Source organism: Protopterus annectens, chromosome 8.part0, assembly GCF_019279795.1.
Source record: "Protopterus annectens isolate FY-2018-M chromosome 8.part0, PAN1.0, whole genome shotgun sequence".
In the NCBI taxonomy this organism is placed as follows: domain Eukaryota; kingdom Metazoa; phylum Chordata; order Ceratodontiformes; family Protopteridae; genus Protopterus; species Protopterus annectens.
Genome location: NC_056741.1, coordinates 290,866,932 through 290,889,910, shown reverse-complemented (window position 1 = coordinate 290,889,910; position 22,979 = coordinate 290,866,932). Strand labels below are relative to the sequence as shown.

Here is a 22,979-nt window from a genome sequence, read left to right as displayed (position 1 = left end):
GTCTTCTCTCACATAATCCATCCACCTCTTTGCAGAACACCCTAGTTTCCTCTTGTCTTCTTTCCTATCTATCCCAAGTCCTCTTCACCAGACTGTCTTCTGCTTTCCTCCACATGTGCCCGAAACACGGTAATCTGTTCTCTTTAACCAGTTCTGTAATTGGAGCTACTTTGTCTTCTGCTATGCTCTCATTTTTTCGTCTTTCCCACAGTGTGCTTCCTATCACCTGTCTCAGGTACTTCATCTCCATCACGTCTAGCTTCCTCAAATGCTCTGCCTTTACTGCCCAGTTTCTGTACCATACAGTAGTACTGATTGTACCACTGTTTTGTACACCTTACTTTTCAGCTTCTTTGGCATTCTTCTGTCATACACTAGCCCTGACACACCGTGCCAGTTGGCTGTAGCCCCAGAGATTCTAGTTCTGACCTCCTCATTCAGACTTCCCTTCTCCTCAACCACCTCTCATGGATACTTGAAGCTGTTAACATGTGCTATTTTCCTCTTCTATCTCAATTTTCAGCTTCGCCTGATTTCCCTTATTTGCTGCCATTACAACTGTCTTATCTGTACTCGGTTTCGGTTTTGCATTCCATATCCCTACCTTCTTGCTCAGAGTCTGCATGTAATACTACATCATCTGCATACAGTCAGCTTTGTTGACTTGTCCCCTCCAACCTGTTTTCTGATGTAGTCTAGCATCATATGCACAGCAGTGGGGTCAGAAATGAACCCTGATGCACACTGGGAACTCCACTGTAAGACCAAACACTATTTATACTTCAGTCACTGTGTCCTTGTACATTGCTTGCACTAATTCTACCAATGTTTCTGGGACTTCAAACCACCGCAGGGCTGCCCAAGTTAACTTTCTTGGGACCTTGCTATATGTTCTCTCCAAATATAGGAATGCCCAGTGGGACTGTCTCTTCATTTCTAGCTTCTTCTCAAGTATCTCTCTCTCAGTGCAAACATCAGGAAAGTTGTCCTGCATCCTGAGCTGAATCCAAACTGCTCATTTCCCATCTTTCTTTCCTCTGCTCTGTGTATTCATTTATTAATCACCCTCTCCAGAGCCTTCATGCAGTGTGATAGGAGTTTGACACCTCTGTACTGCTCACAGTTGTGAACAACCCCCTTTGTTGTTGAACACTGGCACTAGTATGCTTATTCTCCAGTCATCTGGGATATGTCTTTCTCTATACTGCTCTGAGTACCCACAGGAGCCATTTCTCCCCTATCCCACCCAACATCTTGATCATCTCTATAGTGCCCTCCTCTGAGCCTGCTGCTTTCCATGATTTAATTTTCCTTACTACTGTTCTTCTGTTATTGTGGGCTCTTCCTCTTCTCTCACCATAGGCTATGTCTGGGTGGTCTGTGACGTTTTCTTCATTCAGAAGGTGCTGGAAATACTCCTTCCATCTGCCTTTGATGTTTTGTGGACTGGGGAGTAGGTTGTTACTGGCATCCCTCATGAAAGGTGCCTATCTATATTTTTTTTCATCTTTCTCTCTCTTTGCCTTGCAACCTGATAGAGCTTCTTTGTGCCATCCATTCAGTCATTTTCCAGGAGTTGGTATAGTGCCTCTGATGACTTGTTTTTTGCTACTGAAACTCCTCTCTTAGCATCTTTGTTAGCCAATTGGCATTCCTTCCAAGCCTGGTCTGTCTTTTCTACTTCCCACTTTTTCCTGCATGCATTTCTTCTGATGATTTCCTGAATTTCTGTATTCCACCACCAACTTTCCTTATGTACACCTTACATACCTGGCTCAGTTGCATATCTATTTTGTTGTCCTTACACATGCTGTTTCAAGACACGACCATTCTTCTTCAACTCCATCTATTTCCTCTTTTTCTTGAGGTGCTAGAGCTCTGAGTAATTCCTTAAACTGTTGTGTTTTCTCTCCAGTCAATTTCCAGGTCTTCAGACAGGTTACTGTTGACCTCAGAACCTTCTCTGACCAATGCTTGCAGCTAATTGTGGCAACCAGTGGTTTATGCTGTAGGCCAGTGGTTTCACTGGGGATAACTTTGCAATTTCCTTACTAGGAGGAAATCTGCATGACTTGCATGCTGGCCACTTTTGTATGAGATCTTGTGACTGCCTCTCCTTCTGAGACCATGTGTTGGTCATCATCATAGGTTCATAGGTAGGTAACTAAGCTACTGGCCCTAAGGTCTATATAAGCCTAGCCAAATGGTACCCTGGCTTTTGCCACCCAAGAAAATTATTTTCCTGTGCCCCTGTCAAGCAGAGCCACAGAAGTGATCCCCAGGGTGAATTTCCTATCTCCCATCCAATCATCAAGATTTTTCTCGAAGAGTGCTAATGAGGAGCTTTGTTTGATATACATAGGTAGTTTGTTCTAGAGTATGGAAAGTCTCTGGGATAGGAATCTATCCCTCCAGCATTTCTGTTTATTGTGGTGACAAGGTTTAGGTCCTAGAGTGTGTAGCTTGGAGGGATTGGGATTTCTTTAAGTGGAGCATGTCAAACAGCTCTGGGTTTGACAAAGCTTTGTATGTTAGGCAGAGATCGCCTCTGAGTAGGCGATATGCGACAAAGTAAAGCTGGAGTTTTTTGAGATGGTCTGTGTAGGGCATCTGTTTGAGGCTGGTGATCCTCTTTGTGAGGTATTTCTCTGGCCTTTCCAGTTGTTGTAGAGGTCTTGTGAGGTACATGCCAAAAGGGGCATTGTACTCTATAACGGGTCTGATAAAGTGATGAGTAGAGGGGAACAATGACCTTTTTTCCTGGATGAGAAACCTTTTGTGATGAGGTGTGCCACGCAGAAGGATTTCCTGACTACTGTGGCGATGTGATAATCAAAGGAGAGACTACTGTCCACCTGTGTCCCAAGGTCTCTTATCACACTTTCGGTGTTAAGTAGGCAAACCTTTTGTGATGAGGTGTGCCACGCACAAGGATTTCCTGACTACTGTGGTGATGTGATTATCAAAGGAGAGACTACTGTCCACCTGTGTCCCAAGGTCTCTTATCACACTTTCAGTGTTAAGTAGGCAGTTCAAGGGTACAGAAATTTTACCAAAAGGGATGACAATGCACTTTTTGGCATTGAGCATGAGACCATGGCTTTGACACCAGGCATCTGTCTCAGTGAGGCCCTTTTGTAGGATGTCCACATCGTTAGGAGTTTTGATTATGGCTCCTAGTTTGCAATCATCTGTGAACTTTGTTAGCCAAAGACCTTTTGTGTTAGCCTGTACTTCAGAGAAGTAGATACCAAACAGGAGAGGACCCAGGACTGAACCCTGTGGTACTCCACTTGTCACTGGTATGAAGTTGGATTTAGAGTCTGCTACCTTCACAGTGTGGGTTCTGTCAGTAAGCCACTTGGCAACCCATCTTATGACATAGGGGTTTATACCTAGTTTAGTAAGTTTATCTATAATTCCAGAGTGGAGGGTAGTGTCGCAAGCCTTGGCGAGATCTAGATAGGCTGTGTGAATCACCTTAACCTCATCTACGGCTCTGATGACCGCTTCAAAGAAGTCTATCAGGTTTAGGAGACATGATCTGCCTTTTACAAACCTGAACTGGGTAGGGTCCAGAGTTTGGAGATTACCAATGTCATTGTTTATAAGTTCCATGATGATACGTTCCATAGCCTTGCAGACCAGGCTAATGGGGTGGTAGTCCCCAGGGTCAGTGGTGGCTAACCCTTTGTGGAGTGGGATAACTGTTGTTATGCGCCATCCAGTGGGAACAAAGCCTGAGGTGAGGCTATGATTGAACATGGTACTTAGGTGGGGTGCCAGTTAGTTCTATAGTTCATGTAGAATGCAGCCTCGGATGTTGTCAGGTCCCATGGATGCTGTGCTCTTGGCTTTAAAGAGTGTTTTTTTACCTGTGCAGCTGTGATTACAGGAACTTTGTATTCTTCTGGTACAAAGATGGGCCATTTAGGGGGTAAGAGAGGGGTAAAGTTAGCACTGAACCTATCTGACAGGATGTTGGCAATATCAGTAGGTTCTGTATATTTAATGCCATTGTGCTGCAACTCAGAGCATATCTGAGTGTTGACATTGAGATTCTTGACATAGCTATAGAATGCTTTGTGGTTGTCTTTAGAATCAGTGGCGATTTAGTTTTCATAACTAGCTTTGGAGGATTTTATAAGGGATCTCAACTTCTTACTGAGGCTGACCATGGAGTTCCTCCAATCATGGGATTTTACTCTTTTTTGCAACAGTTTCTTTCTTCTGTTGTAGAGTTTGTTTATGGCAGGGGACCAGATAGAAGTCCAGAATGGCGTCTCCTTTATTTCTGTTGCCCTCCCCCCACCTCATGGACCCAGGCAGTCCTCATATCCTCTGCTCTCCATCCTGATATGTGCATTCAAGTCACCAATTATCAACACCAATTCTTGTTGTCTCACTTTATTCCAATAGGTCCCACAACTGATGTCTGAATGTACTCTTTTCCTCACTATCACAACCCTGCTGAGATTATGAATACTGCTCTGTCATTACAATGGAGTCTGACTGTCATTGTCACCAATTCGGATGGAATCTCTCACTGTCTTCTGAAGCCTGTACATCACCACAATTCCCTCACCATTAATAGTCTATCCTCCACATGAGTAGCAAACTATGGAACCTAAGACAGGAGGAAATCTACCCGAGTTGCATGTTGGCCATTTTGCTGCATTGCCCTTTCATCTTGTATCCTGGACACACAGAAAGTCTAGTCTCCTTCTTACCATCATGTCAGTGTATAGTCTCCTTCTTACCATCATGTCAGTGTAGGTTCACTGATAGGACAAGGCTTGGCCAGTAGCTTATTGACCCAGGGATACTGGGCTTTATGGCAGACATGCACTGGGCCAATAGGGGCACATTCACTCCTCCCAGCATTGGCATAGGTGCCTAGTGTAGGTCAGAGTAGGTTGGGTCTTCAACCCAAGTATCACCAGCAATTTCCATGACCATTTTGTTGACATTAGTCATCATGACCAGATAATCTAGAGCCATATTTTCACACTACTGCTCGGATGTCAGGATCAAAACTTGTACCTTGTGCATGGGAGGACAAGACTAACAATTATGGCAACTGGTCTCGTTGGAGAACTAATCAAGGGTCATTTTTTTCTCTCCTACTGCAGGCTTTACTCAGTATGGACTAGATGCCTGAAGAGAACTTGCAACAAACTAATTTTATAACCATCACCTCAATTTAGTGAGCTTGAAGAGGGGTGCAGGAAACTTTCCCTACAAGGTACGGGGTAAAGCTCCCTACAGATAAAAAAAAATCCATTATATCAAGTAGTGCAGACAAAATGGGCTAGGCACTTTCTTCTGTGGAAAAGTGCAGTTATTTATTTGTTGCTCTCTTAATAAGCATTTGCATTGTTTATGAATGCAGTCTTAAAATAATGGTTCTAAACACGATACTGTCATTACAAAAACTATTAAAGCTATAAGAACAAACACTGACTCTATGGCAGCAGACAGCCTACAAAGAGAGATGCCACTTTCCCACACAAGAAATTATGCATTACAACTATTAAGTTTGCTAAAATAGCTGTTTAATATCAAGAAATAAGGTTGGTCTTAGAATTTGAGCAATAACACTGTAGCTGTTTTCTGGCCAGGTGCAGAACGTTACAGACATGCTTTCTTGTATATGCAGCTGTCTGCCCCACCCACCCCACCCCAACACACACACACTCACGCGCACACACACACACACACACACACACACACACACACACACACACACACACACACACACACACACACATACGCACACTCTCGCGCGCGCACACACACACACAAACATTCCCTTTCACTCTACTGTACATCTGCTCATACCATGAAGATATTAATTCAAAACATTTTTATCTAATGTTCTGAAATGCTATTTTTTCATTATAGTAAGAAAGATAGGAATTGTTAAAAACCCATTGTGTTCTAGTAAAAAATAAATAAAAAAATAAAAAAGACAAATTGTACAATCTTGTCTCCCTGATCTGTGAAAAGGATTACAACCCTAGCCAGTGCTATGCTACTGCTCATCGCTGCAGACTTATGTTTCCTAATCTCACAACAGCTGACTGGGAGAGGGAGGGGGGGGGGACTACATTGTAACAGCTGCTTCAGGAACTGCAACAGTGGCACATCATAAGCCAACTGTGCAGAGTGACCTTAACTGTCAGCTTGTGTCCATTACTAAGAACCTACACAGTTTACTTAACTGTAGAAGTGGTGTCTGGGCTGTTCAGCTGCAATGCACCACTTGATTTCTGAGAGTAATGAAAGCTTCTGCAATTCTCTGCTCAGTAGGGCAGTCTTGGAAAATAAGGCCATGTTAACAGCTCAACATAATCAATGAATGCATGTGTCTTTGTTGGTAATGTAATCAACAAATGCACGCTAACACCAGTAACATTTCACAGAAACACAACAATTCTTTTACGTTTCAGTTTTGTTTTCTCATTCATCATTCATTATAGTCAAAATGTCAAAGGAAGCAAGAACAGCTCAAGCAGTTTAACGCCAGAGATAAAGCTTAACCTTTCTATTCAGAAACACTCTCACATAGCCAAGACCACTTAAATTAACATAGACCCTGTAAAAAATTTATCTTAAAGAGGAAAACTGGCAGTGTTTTCATTCAAAACACCAACAAGAGCATCTATGCCATCTCATAAGTCTTTTTTACAACTCAGGATACAAAACTGTGATCAAGTCTTGAGAAGTGAATCCATTCCAAGATCTTACAGCATGACATTTGAGTAAGATAGCGGAGATCTTAAGATGCCTACCACTTGTCAACAACAGACAGACAAAGGCAGCTGTCTGCTTCATCATACTCAAACATATGGAGCACAGTCATGAAAAGAAAAACAAATTTATTCCCTTGTAGTCTGAACTGTATGCAGGAAAAAAAAAAAAAAAAAAAGAATGTACAGGTCATCACAAACCTAAGCTACCTATGTCATGCTTGTCTAAAAAAATCTGAGCATGCATGCATTCCTTATTATGTTCCTCTGTCTTAAAATGCAGTTCCTTCCCAATTAACTTCAGACTATTATCCTAATCCTGTCAGCAGAAACACTACTTAAAACAGCAGATGTAAGTCAATGCACTAACACATGCCAAATATGAAGCCTTTAAAATAATGCAACACGGAAAAAGGTAAGAAAGACTCTAGGTATCTCTGGAGGTTGCGCACAAAGGAAATATAATTTCTGATGTAAAACATGCTTCCTTTTTGTGTGCTGACTGTTGTGGATAGCCAGAAAAAAGAAAGCCCTAATAATTATCCCTATAAGGCAAGATTTTAGTGATGTTATTGAATTCAGCGTTAACCTGCTAAATGAAGTAATTCAGAAGCCAAGGTCAACAAATGAGTAACGTACAAAGAAAAAATAAAAAGACACCTACATATCCAGACGACAAGACTCCAAAGCAGTTAGGACATATTTAATGCTAGAGGCTTATACCATGTTTTTGCTGCAACAAAATGTTCTTGGGATGAAGTAACTGAGCTTGACAGATTGCATGAAATTCCCCTTGCATGGGCTAAACTAGCCTGTGAATGGTTCAATTGGTTTGCTTAAGTTTTAATGGTTCATTATTAAACAGAATAAGTAAAGAATCTAGGGAACATTATTAATCACTCCTCCTGTCTGAATCAAGCACTACATCCTACTAAGGCACTGTACAACCACATCCACTCGTGCATGAATCGTGCCATCCCAAATAGAACCAAGACGCTCTCCTCCAAAAAAGGAAAACAATCTGATGGTCCCCTGCCATAAACAAATTTTACAACTAAAGGAAGAAACTGTTGCAGGAAAGAGGAAAATCCCAGGATGCAAACTTACCAGCCTCAGTAAGAAGCTGAGATCCCTCATAAAATCCTCCAAACCTAGTTACGAAAATAAAATTGCCAAAGATTCCAAAGACAACCACAAGGCATTCTATAGCTATGTCAAGAATCGAAATGGCAATGCTCAGATCTGCTCTGTGCTACAACAGAATGGTATTAAATATACTGATCCGAAGGTTATTGACAATATCCTGGCAGATTGATTCAGTGCCAACTTCTCATCCCCTAAAGGGCCCATCTCAATACCGAAAGATTGCCAAATTCCAGTAATAATGGCCACACAGGTAAAAACCGCAATCTCCAAAGCTAAGAATACAACATCCATGGGACCAGACGACATCCTGGGCTGTGTACTACATGAACTACAAAATGAACTGGCACCTCACCTAACTGTCATGTTTAATCATAGTGTCACCTCAGGCTTCGTATCCACTGAGTGGAGCACAACTACAGTTATCCCACTCCACAAGGGGGGATCCACCTTGGATCCTGGAAACTACCGCCGCATCAGTCTGATGAGTCTGATCTGCAAGGCCATGGAACGTATTATCATGGAACTTATAAACAAAGACATTTGCAACCTTCAAACACTGGACCACAGCCAGTTTGGATTCATGAAGGGACGATCTTGTCTCCTGAACCTGATTGGCTTCTTCGATTCAGTCTCCAGAGCTGTGGACGAGGCAGTCCACACAGCCTAGCTGGACCTCGCCAAGGCCTTCAACACAATCCCCCCAATCTGGAATCACAAACTTACTAAGCTGGACATTAATCCCTATGTCATTCGATGGGTTGCCAACTGGCTTACTGACAGAACCCACACTGTAAAAGTAGCAGAGTCCAAATCCAGCTCCAGACAAGTGACAAGTGCTCTTGTTTGGCATCTACTTCTCTAAAGTACAGGCCAACACTAAGGGACTCTGGCTAACAAAGTTCGCAGATGACTGCAAACTGGGAGCCATTATTGAATCCCCAAATGATGTGGATATTCTACAAAAGGGCCTTACAGAAACAGATGCTTGGTGCCAGAGCCATGGGCTCAAGCTCAATGCCAAGAAATGTATAGTTATCCCCTTTGGGAAAAAACACGTACCCATGAATTACCACATAGTTGGCAGTACACTAAACATCGAAAGTGTGATAACAGACTTAGCGACACAGGTGGACAGTGGACTTTCGATGACCACATCACCACAACAGTCAGGAAATCCTTCTATGTGGCACACCTCTAAGGGCTTTTCATCCAGAAAAAAAGGAGGTCATTGTCCCACTGTACTCGTCCCTCATTAGACCTATTATAGAATACAACGCCCCATTTGGTAAGTACCTCTCAAGACATCTGCAACAATTGGAAAGGCCGTAGAAATACCTCACTAAAAGAATCACAGGCCTAAAGCAGATGCCCTATGCTGACCATCTAAAAAATCTCCAGCTATACTATGTCGCATATCGTCTACTCAGAGGGGATCTCTGCTTAACATACAAGGCCATTTCAAACCCAGAGCTGTTGGACATGCTACACTTAAAGAAATCCCAATCCCTCAGAGCCACACAATCCAGGGATCTAAACCTTGTCATCACAATGAACAAAACATTCTGGAGGGATAGGTTCCTGACCCATAGACTCCCCAGACTCTGGAATAGACTGCCCATACATGTCAAGCAGAGAGCCTCTTTGGCCCTCTTCAAAAGGAACCCTGACAATTGGATGGGAGATAGGAAATTCACCCCAGGGATCACGTCAGTCGCCCTGCTAGACAGGTGTCCAGGGAAGTAAATATTGTGGAAAGAAATAGCCAGGGAATTGTTATGGCTAGGCTTGTATAGGCCCTAGGGCCGATAGCCTAGTACCGACCTATGAATAAGCATCAGAAAGTCAACATCATAATAAAGTGTGCAACTCGGGAAGCAGATTTCAAATGCTTTGTAGCCAATTTTTCTCTCTGAAGTAATCTTTTTTGTTGTATATGACACTACCAGTGCTGTATTTGGCGTGCTGCATTAGACCACTAGGAGGAAGATTAGGCTGCAATAAGACATGGCATTCAGTGCACAGCCAAAGAAAGGGTGGGATGAAAGTGACTGATGCCTCAAGCACCAAGCTGAATGGGTGCCAACAGCAAAAAAAAAAAAAAACACTCTTTTTATTACATTTTCTAGTGTGTGTGTGTGTGTGTGCACGAGCGAGTGTGTGTGTGTGTGTGCACGTGTGTGTGTGTGTGTGTGTGTGTGTGTGTGTGTGTGTGTGTGTGTGTGTGTGTGTATTCCTCTGCCCATTCCACATTCCTGAGGATGGAATTCCCTTGTCCTACCCTCATACTGGCATATTAGCTTATAGGACATTCATTCATTCAAAATTACTGATCAATACAGTACAAGGTCAAGCAGTACAGAAAGCTTATTCTAACACTTACTTGTCGCATCATCTACAGCTATCCGTTAGGTCTATCAACTGTTTTTGTATTTTGGTGATCATCTATTTGTCTCTCCGATGTGTTGGTTATACAACTTGTTTCTTCGTTTCTCAGGGCTGCTGTTTATAGGGTTTGTTTCCCACCTTAACTATAGTATAATCTGTACAGTAGAGTTTATCAAGTTGCTTCTATTTATCATAGTTTTTCATACTGCACTTACCTTAGAGAATTGCTACATGGCAGTGCAGTCAAGAAGCTTTAAGCCAATCTTCTTCTGCATATCACAAATCCTGCAAGCCATAACCAATATTCCTTGAAAAAATGTATTTCCTATGTGTAAAATATATAATTGTACTGAATGTTTTCATATCTGGATTTTTACTCCATGGACAAAGTTTATAGTTACCTGACAGAGTTGCTACCGGACAGACCTGATTTCAGCCCTGTTACCTCAACACCCACACAGAGTCTCAAGGGGGAATCTAAGGGGCTGCAAAATGGGTATGTCACAGCCAGCTCTGGTGGTACAGAAAGATAAAGCCTTGGTTATGGCCAAACCCAGCTGGGTTTGCTGACATACAAATGATGAAACTAGCAATGGAGGACAGGTATGCTCATCCTTCCTTCCAGGATGGAAAGGTGTCCCCATCCTGGATGGTAGTATGCAGCCAGGTAAAGAAATCACAAGTCCCCTTGAAGTATGGGTTAAGATATAAAAGATACAACCTGTGGGTGGCCATTAGGCTCACAAAGCTACTGATGCATGGTAGCGAGTACTTGCATTAAGAAGGCCTTATGAGCCTCTCAAGTATGTAATATGCTCATCCTCCTGTGAACATTTTTAATATGGGTTATGGACATTAAAAATGTCCTCATAGCTAGTATGTCTGCAAAAACACAAACAACCCTCAGGGGTGCCCTGAATCATGGTCCTTTCAGGTGTCTGCAAGAGCACTGGAAACTCTGGTGGTTGCCTGAATGATGCCTCATAAAAAAAGCGCTCATCTCCGTGGTTATGAAGGACTCCACACCACAGAAGAATAAATGGGCTCAAATCTAGTCAGAGAACACTTTTATGGTCAACAGGCAATGTAACAAAAGCCACTTAGAAAAAAACTGACTATGTCACCCCAGACACCAAATCCCCTTGCTACAGTTCTGATGCCAAGATGACTAAACAGTGACAGGAATGTAGGAAAGGAGATGTAACAAAAGACTTCAATAAACAGGAATTTGTGAACTAAATGAGAAATAAGGGATATTATCTGGACAATGTAGTGTTACACAATAAGTTGGTGAGGTTGAGGAAAAGGTAAAGATACTGTGACAGAGGCTCATAGTGTAAAATTGCAGTCTTTCTTGTAGGTCATAGTCTTCAGACACCAATATTACACTGAGAACAGAACAGTCAACTGTTTTTTTCTTCTACTGCTGCAATACATTTTAACTATCTCTCTTTCAAATTTCAGGTCACTGTTGAGCTATCACATTGGTCTCTTTGTCTTTTGCTGTTTCTGCTTTAGAGATAAAAACTAAATTATAAAACAGTCTGCACTTGGTAAAAATCTGCATTTTTTAGTGCCAAGAAACTATTTAAAGTTGAACAACAATATAAAGAGAATAACACAACTAGTCCTAAAGTACACATTACATATTAACTCAGCCCAGGACCTGCCTCCACCTATCACCCATGTTCTTAGGCCACAGACAGTTCAAAATAACAGACAAGGACAAAATAAACTAGCCAGAATTTGTTTAAAAACTAACTTGTATGTAAAATAAAAAAAATAAACATTGTTCTTGTACTTGTTGAGACTGTTCATGTATTGCTTACCAGTGTTCATCATGTCATACTTGGCAGACATAAGGAATGGTTGGTAAGGCTGGGTATTATAGGTTACACTTAAAAACAATCTAACTAGCTCTAGCTACTATGTGCCTTAGAAAATGGGGTAACAAAGAAAACCACTCAGCAGCTCCTGCTAATAAATGCTTGCTAAAATTAGTGTACTACAAAGGTCTGCAAGCAGCAGCCATGGGGTCACGTGTCCCTCTTGGACATAAGCTGCAGCTCCCAAGTGCACCTCTCCAAAGCACAAGTGCCCATGGTGAAGTAAATGACAAATAATCCCCTTCAGAACCACTGATGTATACAGATTCCCCCTGTTGAAGGTGCATCAGCCTACTGCATTCACTACATTTCATTAATTAAAAATGTACTCCACAGAAATATTTGCGGTTTTTGACTGTTAACTTACACAATCATGTGCAGGCTGGTACTTGGTTTTCTAGACATCAAGGTTCAAAGGGCTGGTGTTTTCACTTAGGTCTATCCAGTACTTGGTCCTGGGAGTGGATTTGGAAGCACAGAGTGGTTACAGCAATGAAGTCTTGCTGAAATATGGATTATTTGCTAATTACTTTGTAATTCTAACTACATAAGCATCTCCAAGAATCAACCAGAGAAGTGGCATTTGAAGAAGTGAAAGCAGATCAGAATTACACTGGAAAGTCATCCTAGGTTTACGTACCCATTCTGCATCATTCTAGTGCATTTTTTTTTCCTGAAGAAGTTTTGGCCAGAAAGAAGAAAATGTACATTAGTAATATTCAAAGAAACAGGAATACTGTGGGAAGTCATTCTGGGATCTGCTTTCTACTCACTTACCCTGAAAATAAGTGTAATTCAGCATTCCTGCTACTGTGCTTACTGCATCCGAGGATATTTGACAAAAGATACAAAGACGGTTTTTAGTACTTACATGCATTTTTTTTCTTTTTCTTTCTCCTCACACCACCTTTCTTCTTTACACACATACACACATATATATTTCTTTGAATCACTTAATATATACCATGTATACATTTTTTAATAGTTACTGTACAGTCGCATACTGTGACTCTCTTTTCTCTTCTCTTAATATTTTAGTAGTTGCTTGGAACTTGACAATTCTACTTGCTTAACTTGTTAAAAACGTATATCAGAAATTTTAAGAGCCATCACTGAATCCACTGTCTGCAGACAACACACACACACACACACACACATACACACATATATATATATATATATATATATATATATATATATATATATACACACACACACACACACACACACACACACACACACACACACACACACATAGATATATATATATATATATATATATATATACACACACACGCCACACTCTCCAAAATCCAGCACCAACTGTAGGGTTACCACCTGTCCCACTTTGCGAGGGACAGTCCCTCTTTGGGCAGTTTTTTCCTGCAAAAAAAACCTGAAAAAATAGCAAATGTCCTGAGATTTTTAGGACAAAAATATTTCCTGTATTTTCTTTAATAGTTGCATAAAACAGTTATTTTGTATCTGAAACACCTACTTGTTATAAGCAACAGAATAAGCAACTCAAATGCTACAAGAATAAGTTTTTATTTTGGCAAAAAAGTGAAGTTTTTTCATTTGTACTTGCCGTGGATATGTTTTGCCCTGCAAAATCTGACGTTTCTACAAAAAATGTCCCACTTTGGGCAATTGAAATGGTGGCAACCCTACCAGCATATAAACACCCAAAATGAGTGTAGTACTTGCTAATGAAACAAAATAAAAATAAAAAAAGAACTCCAAACAGAAACATGGCTTGGTACTACCATAGATTTAATGTCCGGCTCACATAAAAACACAGTACACAATACACAAACCTAGGTTTCGCCACCTGGCGTCATCAGTGTGTATTGCCAGTAGGGAAGAGTGACTTATTTATACCCCTTTCAATCAGCATGAATTAAAGACACCACTGCATTAAGCAAATACAACTGTGATGTTTTTTTAAACACAAAAACCATACCACATATTACAATAAAGATTATAGATACCTTAATGCATATAACTACCTAAATACATTGTTAATTCAACTAGCACACTAACTGACACATTTTATACCCTAAATAACATTACCAATGGTCATTTAGACCTGGTTTGAATAATGCTCCTAGATACACTATCCATTTCCTTTCTTTTTCAGTTAGTATCCTATGTTTGTTAATCAACGTTAAGTTTTCCCCTACTACCTGATCGATACCCAGAAAAATAAAGTGTGCTCCTGCATGTATTTGAGTGTGTTTGTACAGGGCACTCCGTACTCATTTGCAATTGATATAGCTGATATGTAACGCTATTCTCTGTTGAAAAGATAAAGAGGTCTGGCCAACGTAAAAAGCCCCGCACTGGCACACCGCCATATAGATCACCCGAGTCTGAGCACACATTTCATCGAGCACCTGATGTTCTTCATCTCACATTGCTGCAGTCCTTACACTTGGGTAGTCCGCTGTCCTCGGTCGGCCCGAATATCAAAGTATACGGCTGATGTCGGTCAGGGCGCATTTGACTGACGTCAGGACGTCAGGGTACAAATGCGCATGACCGACGTCATATCCTCAGTCTTTTTTGCCGCATGGTCTGATGCAGAAGCAGCATTGCAAGTGCCGGTTGGCGTTCTGAGATTTTTCGGTTTCGAAGTTTCAGACCGAGTTCAAAGTTGGCTAAGTACCCCGTTGGGGAATATTTTAGTTTTTTCTTGCCTCAGTCATTTACCGGATGTCAGAAAAAGTCAATAATTGCATTTCTTGTGGGAAACAGATACCGCATAGAGATTATCATACTTTGTGTATTCCTTGCTTAGGGCCTGAGCACGACGTTGTTGGCTGTCGCTCTTGTGCTAGATTTAATAAACGCACTATAAAGAGAAGGTTGGATTGTGCAAGGTTAGTCTTTGGGAAGCGGTGCAACTATAAAATGCCGTCGGATGCTCCGACGCCCGCTTCTTTGAAGAAGTGCAAGGACAAGGCAGTTAAGCCCAGGCTAGAAGAGCCATCTGTACCGGACGCTGGTTCTTTAGAGGTGTCGGTGGAGCCGGTGGCTCCACCGGAGGTCTCTTTGTCTTCCCAGGGTGAGACCTTATTATTGCAAGATGTGGACTCTCAGGAGACAAGTCAGGCTGAGGGGGCTTCTCAGGTTACTATACTCCCCTCCCTTCCTAAGGTGGCTAGGCCCTCTCCTTCTGTTTCAAAGGCTTCTCCCAGGGGCAGGCCAGGTTTAGCTTCAGTTGGTGTTACCCCTAGCTCTTCCGGTACTTTGCCCAAGAAGCATATGCTTAAAATGGCAGAAGATTTGATTACTTTGATTAGGGGTTCTATGCCCCCTCCTGATAAGAGACCTAGGGTGGAGCCTGAGCTGGGGGTTTTGAGCAGGCGTCAGATGTTTCAGAGTCTTGACTGAAGACTTGCAGGAGTACTCTCCTTATTCTGATTCTGATGTGGATGATTCTACTCCTTCTGCTACTCCTCCTGAGGATTTTTCTTTTTCAGAAACTCTTCATTCCATGAGGGAGCATTTTAAGTGGGAAGGTCAGGACTTCTCTGTTCCCAGGAAAAGGCTTAGGGACTTTCTGTCTTTACCCCAGCATCGGCCTTTGGCTATACCTCCTGTTTTGGATGTAGTGCGAGATGCTTTTACAGAGGCTTCTCTTAATCCTGATTCTTTGCCTCCTGCTCCTGTTAAACCGGATAGGTATTACAGGGTGCCTGAAGCTCATAAGTATCTTTTTAAGAGTCCTAGGGCAGACCCAGAAACTGTTAGCCAGGGGCCTAAAGGTGTTAAGGCTTCTGTTGTTAAAAATCCGGTTCCTGCAGACAAGGAGGCTAGGGCCTTGGATAGATGGGGAAAGAAAGTCTATACTTCTTCTACTCTTGCTATGAGGGCTCTGAATTGCCAGTTTCACATGTTGAAATACCAAAATTATCTCCTTTCACAATTGAAGTCTAAGATTGATGCTCTGGCAGTTGGTATTGATTGTAAAGAGTTGCAAGATTTAGTGCATGTTTCTGAACAGGTGGGTAAGCATTCTTTGCAATGTGGTTTTGATGCTGTACAGGCCTCGTCTAGGTTGGCTGCCACTGGGTCAGTTCTTCGCAGGCACGCCTGGTTGAGGGATCAGAATTTGTCTGAACATGTTAAAACAAGGATTTTAGATGCTCCTTTACAATCTGACGTGTTGTTTGGTCCTCCTGTTGAGACAGTTTTAAAGAAAATGGAAGACAAGGCTAAGTCTATGCAGACTGTTAAATATTTTTTGTAAGTCCAGCCTCCAAAGTTTAGTAGAAATTGGCCTACTAAAGGGTGGACGTATCCTTCTTATGATTCCCAGTCTAGGGGTAGATCTAGACGTGGTAAGGGCAGAGCTCAGGGCTCTTTCAGGCCTAGAACAGGAGTTCTCCTGCACAGGCTTCGGTGAGGGCAGGGTCAGTCCTTTCGTAAGCAGACCCAATGACCTACCTTTTCAGCTGCCAGAGCCTGCTCGTCTGGCAGCACCTTTGGGAGGAAGGTTGGCACTTTTCAAAGAAAATTGGAGTTTAATTACCCAGGACAGATGGGTATTGGATATCATACACCACGGCTACAGGTTTTATTTCCATACCTTGCCTCCTTTCAAAGGCATGCCAGGCGTTCCTCCTCAACAAAGAATAGAGGCTCACAAACAGGTTTCTCTGTTGCTCCAACTAGGGGCCATACAGCCGGTCCCTCTGCCAGAAGTGGGCCTAGGATTTTATTCTCGCCTGTTCCTAGTACCAAAGAAGGGGAACACGTGGAGACCAATTTTGGATTTATCTATCCTCAACACTTATCTGGACATTCCCAAGTTCAAAATGTTGACGTTGCAGCAGCTTTTACCTCAGCTGGGCAAAGATCATTGGATGGTAACTTTGGATCTCAAGGAGGCTTACCTTCATGTTCCTATCAGACTCAGTTGCAGAAAGTATCTGCGTTTCGAGCTGGGACTTCTCACTATCAGTTCTCTGCATTGCCCTTTGGCTTATCTACTGCCCAGAGTGTACACGAAAGTTCTGGCTCCAGTGATAGCTTTCTTCAGACTAAAAGGAATACAGATCTATCCTTATTTGGACGACTGCCTAATTCTGGCTCAAGGAAGGGAAAAGCTTCTTCATCATTTGGAATATGTGATAGCAGTGCTAAGATGCCTAGGGTATTCTGTGAACGAAATAAAGTCCAGTCTAGTACCCTCTCAAGACATGTGCTTTCTGGGTGTGAGACTGAATACAGCATCCCAGATGGCCTTTTAACCCCGGACAAACAAAAGAGTCTATCCCTTTACTTCCATCAACTATCTCATCAGTCCGGGCTGACTGCAAGGACAGTCCTTCAAGCCTTAGGGTTCATGGCATCTTGTATTCTGGTGCTTCCCAATGCCAAACTGCATATGAGGAAGCTACAATGGTATCTCAAAAATGTATGGACACAGCACTGCCAGGATCTGGACACTGTCATTCAAATAATACCTTGCATTCAGAAGGAATTTTTGTGGTGGGCTCAGGAATGTCACCTAATCAAGGGACTCTCTGTGACCCGGCCAGAGGCGAGTCAGATTTTAACGACAGATGCCTCAGACATAGCTTGGGGAGCTCATCTAAATGGAAAGTGGATACAAAACAAGTGGCCTGTCAGACTACAACATCTACATATCAACATGAAGGAGATGTTAGCAGTCCAGTTTGCATTACTTGCTTTCAAGGATTTACTTCTTCCAGGGCAGGTGTTGATTCTAACAGACAACACAACTGTCATGTGGTACATCAACAAGCAAGGGGGAACGCATTCTTATCCTCTATGCAGGCAAGCAATGATTTTGTGGGAGACTGCTCTCAGTTTACAGCTCAATCTTCAGGCAAGGTTTCTGCCAGGGGCACAGAACTCCTTAGCAGATGTGTTGAGCAGACGAATTATGGATCCCCACGAGTGGAAATTGGATCCTCATGTATTTCAGAAATTGATAGTGTCATGGGGAACTCCAGACATAGATCTGTTCGCTTCTCCACTAAACCATCAGCTGCCAAAGTTTTGCACAAAAAGGTTTCATCCCACAGCTTGGAGAGTGGATGCTCTTTCTTTCAATTGGAGCAATCTTCATGTGTATGCCTTTCCACCTCTGCCTCTCCTCCCAAACGTACTTCTGAAGGTCAGACAGGACAAGCCAAGGATGATTTTAATAGCTCCAGATTGGCCTCGACAGCACTGGTACCCATTACTAAGAAGTCTAGTACGGAAGCCTCCATGGCCTTTACCTTCGATTCCACACCTGTTGTCACAGGAGGACAGCCATTTGCTCAATGTCAAGCTTCACTCTCTGCACCTAACAGCCTGGCATATTCTGTTTTGAACCATAGTGGGCCTCCACTTCCTCAGCAAGTTTTGAATGTTATTTTGGAAGCTAGAAGGCCTAGTACCCGGAAAGTGTACGCGGATAAATGGAAGAGATTTTTATTTTGGAGTGCAGCAAAAGATTTTGATGTTTCTGGGCCTAATTTGAGTGTGGCTCTTCAATATCTTACTGAGTTACTGGACAAAGGTTTGTCTTTCTCTTCTATTAAGGTTCATGCTGCAGCAATTTCGGCTCACTATGATTGTGACCCACCATTGTTTTCTCATCCTTTGTTCAAGCAATTTCTTAGAGTGGCAAAGAATATAAGACCCCCACGAAAAGCTCCTGCTCCTGCTTGGGATCTCAATTTTGTGTTGGAGAAACTCACTCTACAACCTTTTGAGCCTGCAGCTACTGCTGAGTTGAAATATTTATCATGGAAGACTGCTTTTTTATTGGCCATTACCTCTGCAAGAAGGGTGTCTGAATTACAGGCCCTTATGGCGGTTGAGCCTTTCTTGATTTTCCATAAGGATAGGGTATCATTACGTACTAATCCTTCCTTTATGCCTAAGGTGGTTTCTAGTGTGGCTTTAAACCAAACTATTCATTTGCCTACTTTTTATGCAAATCCCCAAAACAAAGGGGAAAAGATTTTGCACACTTTAGATGTTCACAGGCAGTTGCGTTATTATTTGGACAGAACTAAAGGGTTCAGGCAGTCTCAGCAGTTGTTTGTTTCTTTTGCTTTGAGTTCTCAGGGCAAGCCTGTGTCAAAACAAACTATTTCTAAGTGGATTGGGTTTTGCATTGCTTTCTGTTATTCCCATCATGGCAAGGAGATTCCAGCTGGGATTAGGCCTCATTCCACTAGGGCTACTGCCACTTCAACAGCTTTTTTAAGGGGAGTGGCAACCAAGGATATTTTGGAGGCAGCTACTTGGAGTTCTGTGCATACTTTCTCTAAGCATTATCACCTGCCACTTTACTCTAAGTCCAGGGCGGGTTTTGCCACTGCTGTTTTGCAGGGCATTTTGGCGGCTCCTGCTTCCTTGTAGTTAGCCATCCTCCCTTACCTCTGCTTTGGGATTCTACCCAAGTGTAAGGACTGCAGCAATGTGAGATGAAGAACATAGTACAGTTTTGTACCTACCATAAATGTAGATGTTCAAGATCCACATTGCTGCAGTCCAATTCTCCCTCCTTCCCTCTGTAGTTAGAGGTGGTTGTGTGGGTTGGGTTGTACATATTGTGTATATTGTATATATTGTACATATAGTTAGTGCAAGGGTGGTTGGTTGGTTGTTTGCTGTCTTTTGGTTTTGACCTTTATTTTTAGGGTCTTCTGACATCTGGGGCAAGAAAAGACTGAAGATATGACGTCGGTCATGCGCATTTGTACCCTGACGTCAGTCAAATGCGCCCTGACCGACGTCAGCCGTATACTTTGATATTCGGGCCGACCGAGGACAGCGGACTACCCAAGTGTAAGGACTGCAGCAATGTGGATCTTCGAACATCTACATTTATGGTAGGTACAAAACTGTACTTTTTTTGTCAGTGAATTATATATATATATATATATATATATATATATGTGTTCCGGATGTTTGCTCGAATGAGCAAACGACCGAAACCCAAACAACCAAGCATACTTACGCGAAAGTGCATACATTTTGTTTTTTTTTTTGCAGAACTTGCCATAGTAATCTCTTGGTGGGGTAAAAACAGGCTCAAGCTAACCACTACAAAGTGCAATATCATCGCTTTTCATGACAATACACTTCCACAAAACCAAAACGTACTTAGACACCAAGGTACTTGTATTGATCACTCCCCCTCTTGACCATCAGGTAACAATGACTGTCACAAAATCCTTTTATTTAGCCCAACTATTTGCAAAAAGAATATCATTAAGATCTAAAGTGGTAATGACTTCCTTATGCCAAGCACTGATGGGACCACTTACAGAATACAACATCCCGTCTGAGATGTATCTCATTAGAATTAAACAAATAGAAAGAATGCAAGGGTTCTTAACAAAAAGATCACAGAACTAAAGTCCCTGAACTATCAAGATAGGCTAGAAGCTCTAGGTTTATTCAGAGTCTTACAGACTTTTGAAGGGGAAGAGATCTCTGTCTTGCTTAGAGCGCCATTAGAGATATGATTGCCCTGGACATTCTGCATCTCCGCAATTCCAATATTTCAACCAATACTAGAACCAGGAACCTAAATCTTCATCAACAGATACATAAAACAAGATGGAAGTAGAGTTTTATAACCCATCACCTCCCAAACCTCTGAAATAAAATTTCTCTGCATGGTAATCAGTGTGACTCACTATTTTTCTTTAAATGTAAACCATATGACTGGATGGGTACCTACAAATTTACTCCTGGATTGACTGGAGCAAAGGAAAGTCGTCATGAGACTCAGCTGCCTTAAAATACCTAGCAATCTATAAAAATTAACATAGACCACTGCTCTTGTTATACATCATTAAAGATACAAAACTAGACAAGGCATCACCTGATTAATAACAAAAACAAGGTACCGCTCCTCACTTGTCCTCTCCTATATATTCCTGCCAATTGCTGACCAGCTGTCTTAAAAATATAGAATGAATAAGGGTGTGTTTTTGAAAACAAAACAGCAGCAATGCAAAGAACTATTTGGCAAATTGTGTGTGTCTAAGCACTGATACATCTGCTAGTTTACACAACCCAGTATATGCAGTAATATGTTACAGTTATCAGTTGTAACTTTAAACTAGGATAAAAAAATGTTTAGTTAATAACATCCAATAGTCAATGATTAATACAATGGTCTTTTAATAAGATGGCTTGCTACAAAACATTCTGATCTAAAAAGAATCCTATCTCTGTCTGCTCATTAGCATGTACAATTACATGGTTACTACAGTGGTTTTCCACACTTCGCAAAGAAATTCACATACTTACTTATAAGTTGCAGTGCAATCTGTCAAGTGGACACTGTAGAAACTTCTGTCTTTCATGTGTGTGCTTGTCAAACCATTAGTAATCCTGAGCAACTACAAGAAACAAGAGAAAGTTCTGTGACACCTGTGTTACAACTTAGTAATTACTTTAATACTACAAATATAAATGGTCTTGCAGTATCTGCTTAATATTACATAAAAATGTTAACATTTTTAATATCAGTGTGTTTGAACAACCAAATTACTTCATCTGCAGCCTTATCACATTTGTGACTATCATTTACATCAGGACTAATGTTCTCACCAGTCGTGGGTGTATCTCCCAAGTCAGAAGAGCTGCATGGCTTCTCTTTTACTTCACCTTGTGTGGCTCCCTCCTCTCATGAAGTTCATCTGGCAGACTGCTCAAACATGTGCATTGTCTGAGATCTTCAAATAGTATGATGTCAGAGGTCAGGTAAACAGGTTATTAAGCAAAGCAGTGCTGTCTTTCTGAACACAGTATGCTACATCTCCCCACTAAAGGCCAACTCTCTGATGCTGGAGACAGCAGTTTAACCCTGTACTCTAACAGCAAAGTCAGAAACACAAATCCTAAACTAGTCAGCCAGCACAAAATATAAATTATCTGAAGAGACAAGCCTACCTAGAAGTCAAGAACACTAAAAATGTCCTACCCCCCAACAGCCCAAAAAGGATTTCTAACAGTATTCTAGTGACAAACATCAAAGAGCAACAATCCAAAACTGGTATCTGAATAAAAAAAAAAGCAGCATGACTACTGAGCTTATAAAACAAATCACATAACATTTCAGTGAGTTGTCCTAAAGGGAAAGAATGCTTACACATAAGTTTATGATCTCAGGCCCAATAAAAACCTATGTAAATGAAAATCCCATTGAACTGAAGATTGACGCCAAGGGCATCAATGCTGAAGGCTGAAAGGCAACCTCAACAGTGGTATTTTTGAGCCTCGAAGGGATAAGGACGGACACTGATACTGAAAGATCAGACACCACCCAAGGCTGAAAGCACCCCCAGTGCTAAAGATGCCAAGGTTGAAAAGCCTAATGCTGGTGGCAGCATCATCAGTGGTTGATTCAACATCAAAGGCTGAAGTTCTAAAGACAGAACCAAAGTCAATGTAGACCAGATAAGCAGTGCTGCTGTGGACAGCTGCAGGTCACTGGATGGTCTCAGTGAGAGTGGAGTCTGAATGGCTCCCAGTAAGAACCATGGACAATGAGCAGCACAATGTCAAAAGGAAAGAACTCTAGTCACCCTGATATTAACAGGAGAAGACATCAGGGAACATGTGTGCTGTTTCTAAATAAAGGTGCACCATATCTTTGTATAATTTAACTTCACAGAATTGTACCTGCATGACTGAATGAGACCTGGAAGATGAAGCCTGAAAAGGCACAACATGTTTTCTACTCTCAGTTCAGGTGCTACTGAAGAAGTCCTGCCTGAATAGGGATGGTACCTGTTGATTCCTCAGGAAGTGCTTTTTT

The 22,979-nt window shown here is 41.8% G+C and overlaps 1 protein-coding gene across 4 annotated transcripts in view; it reads right to left on the bottom strand.

Moving 5' to 3' along the window:
- MEF2D (myocyte enhancer factor 2D) overlaps window positions 1–22,979 on the bottom strand; it is a 1,758,957-nt gene that overhangs the window by 1,124,668 nt on the left and 611,310 nt on the right. For all 4 annotated transcript variants that reach the window (XM_044079787.1, XM_044079789.1, XM_044079788.1 and 1 more), the window contains exon 3: window positions 21,467–21,558. The gene's annotated coding sequence lies outside the window, so the exon portion shown is untranslated. The remainder of the gene's footprint in view (window positions 1–21,466; window positions 21,559–22,979) is intronic.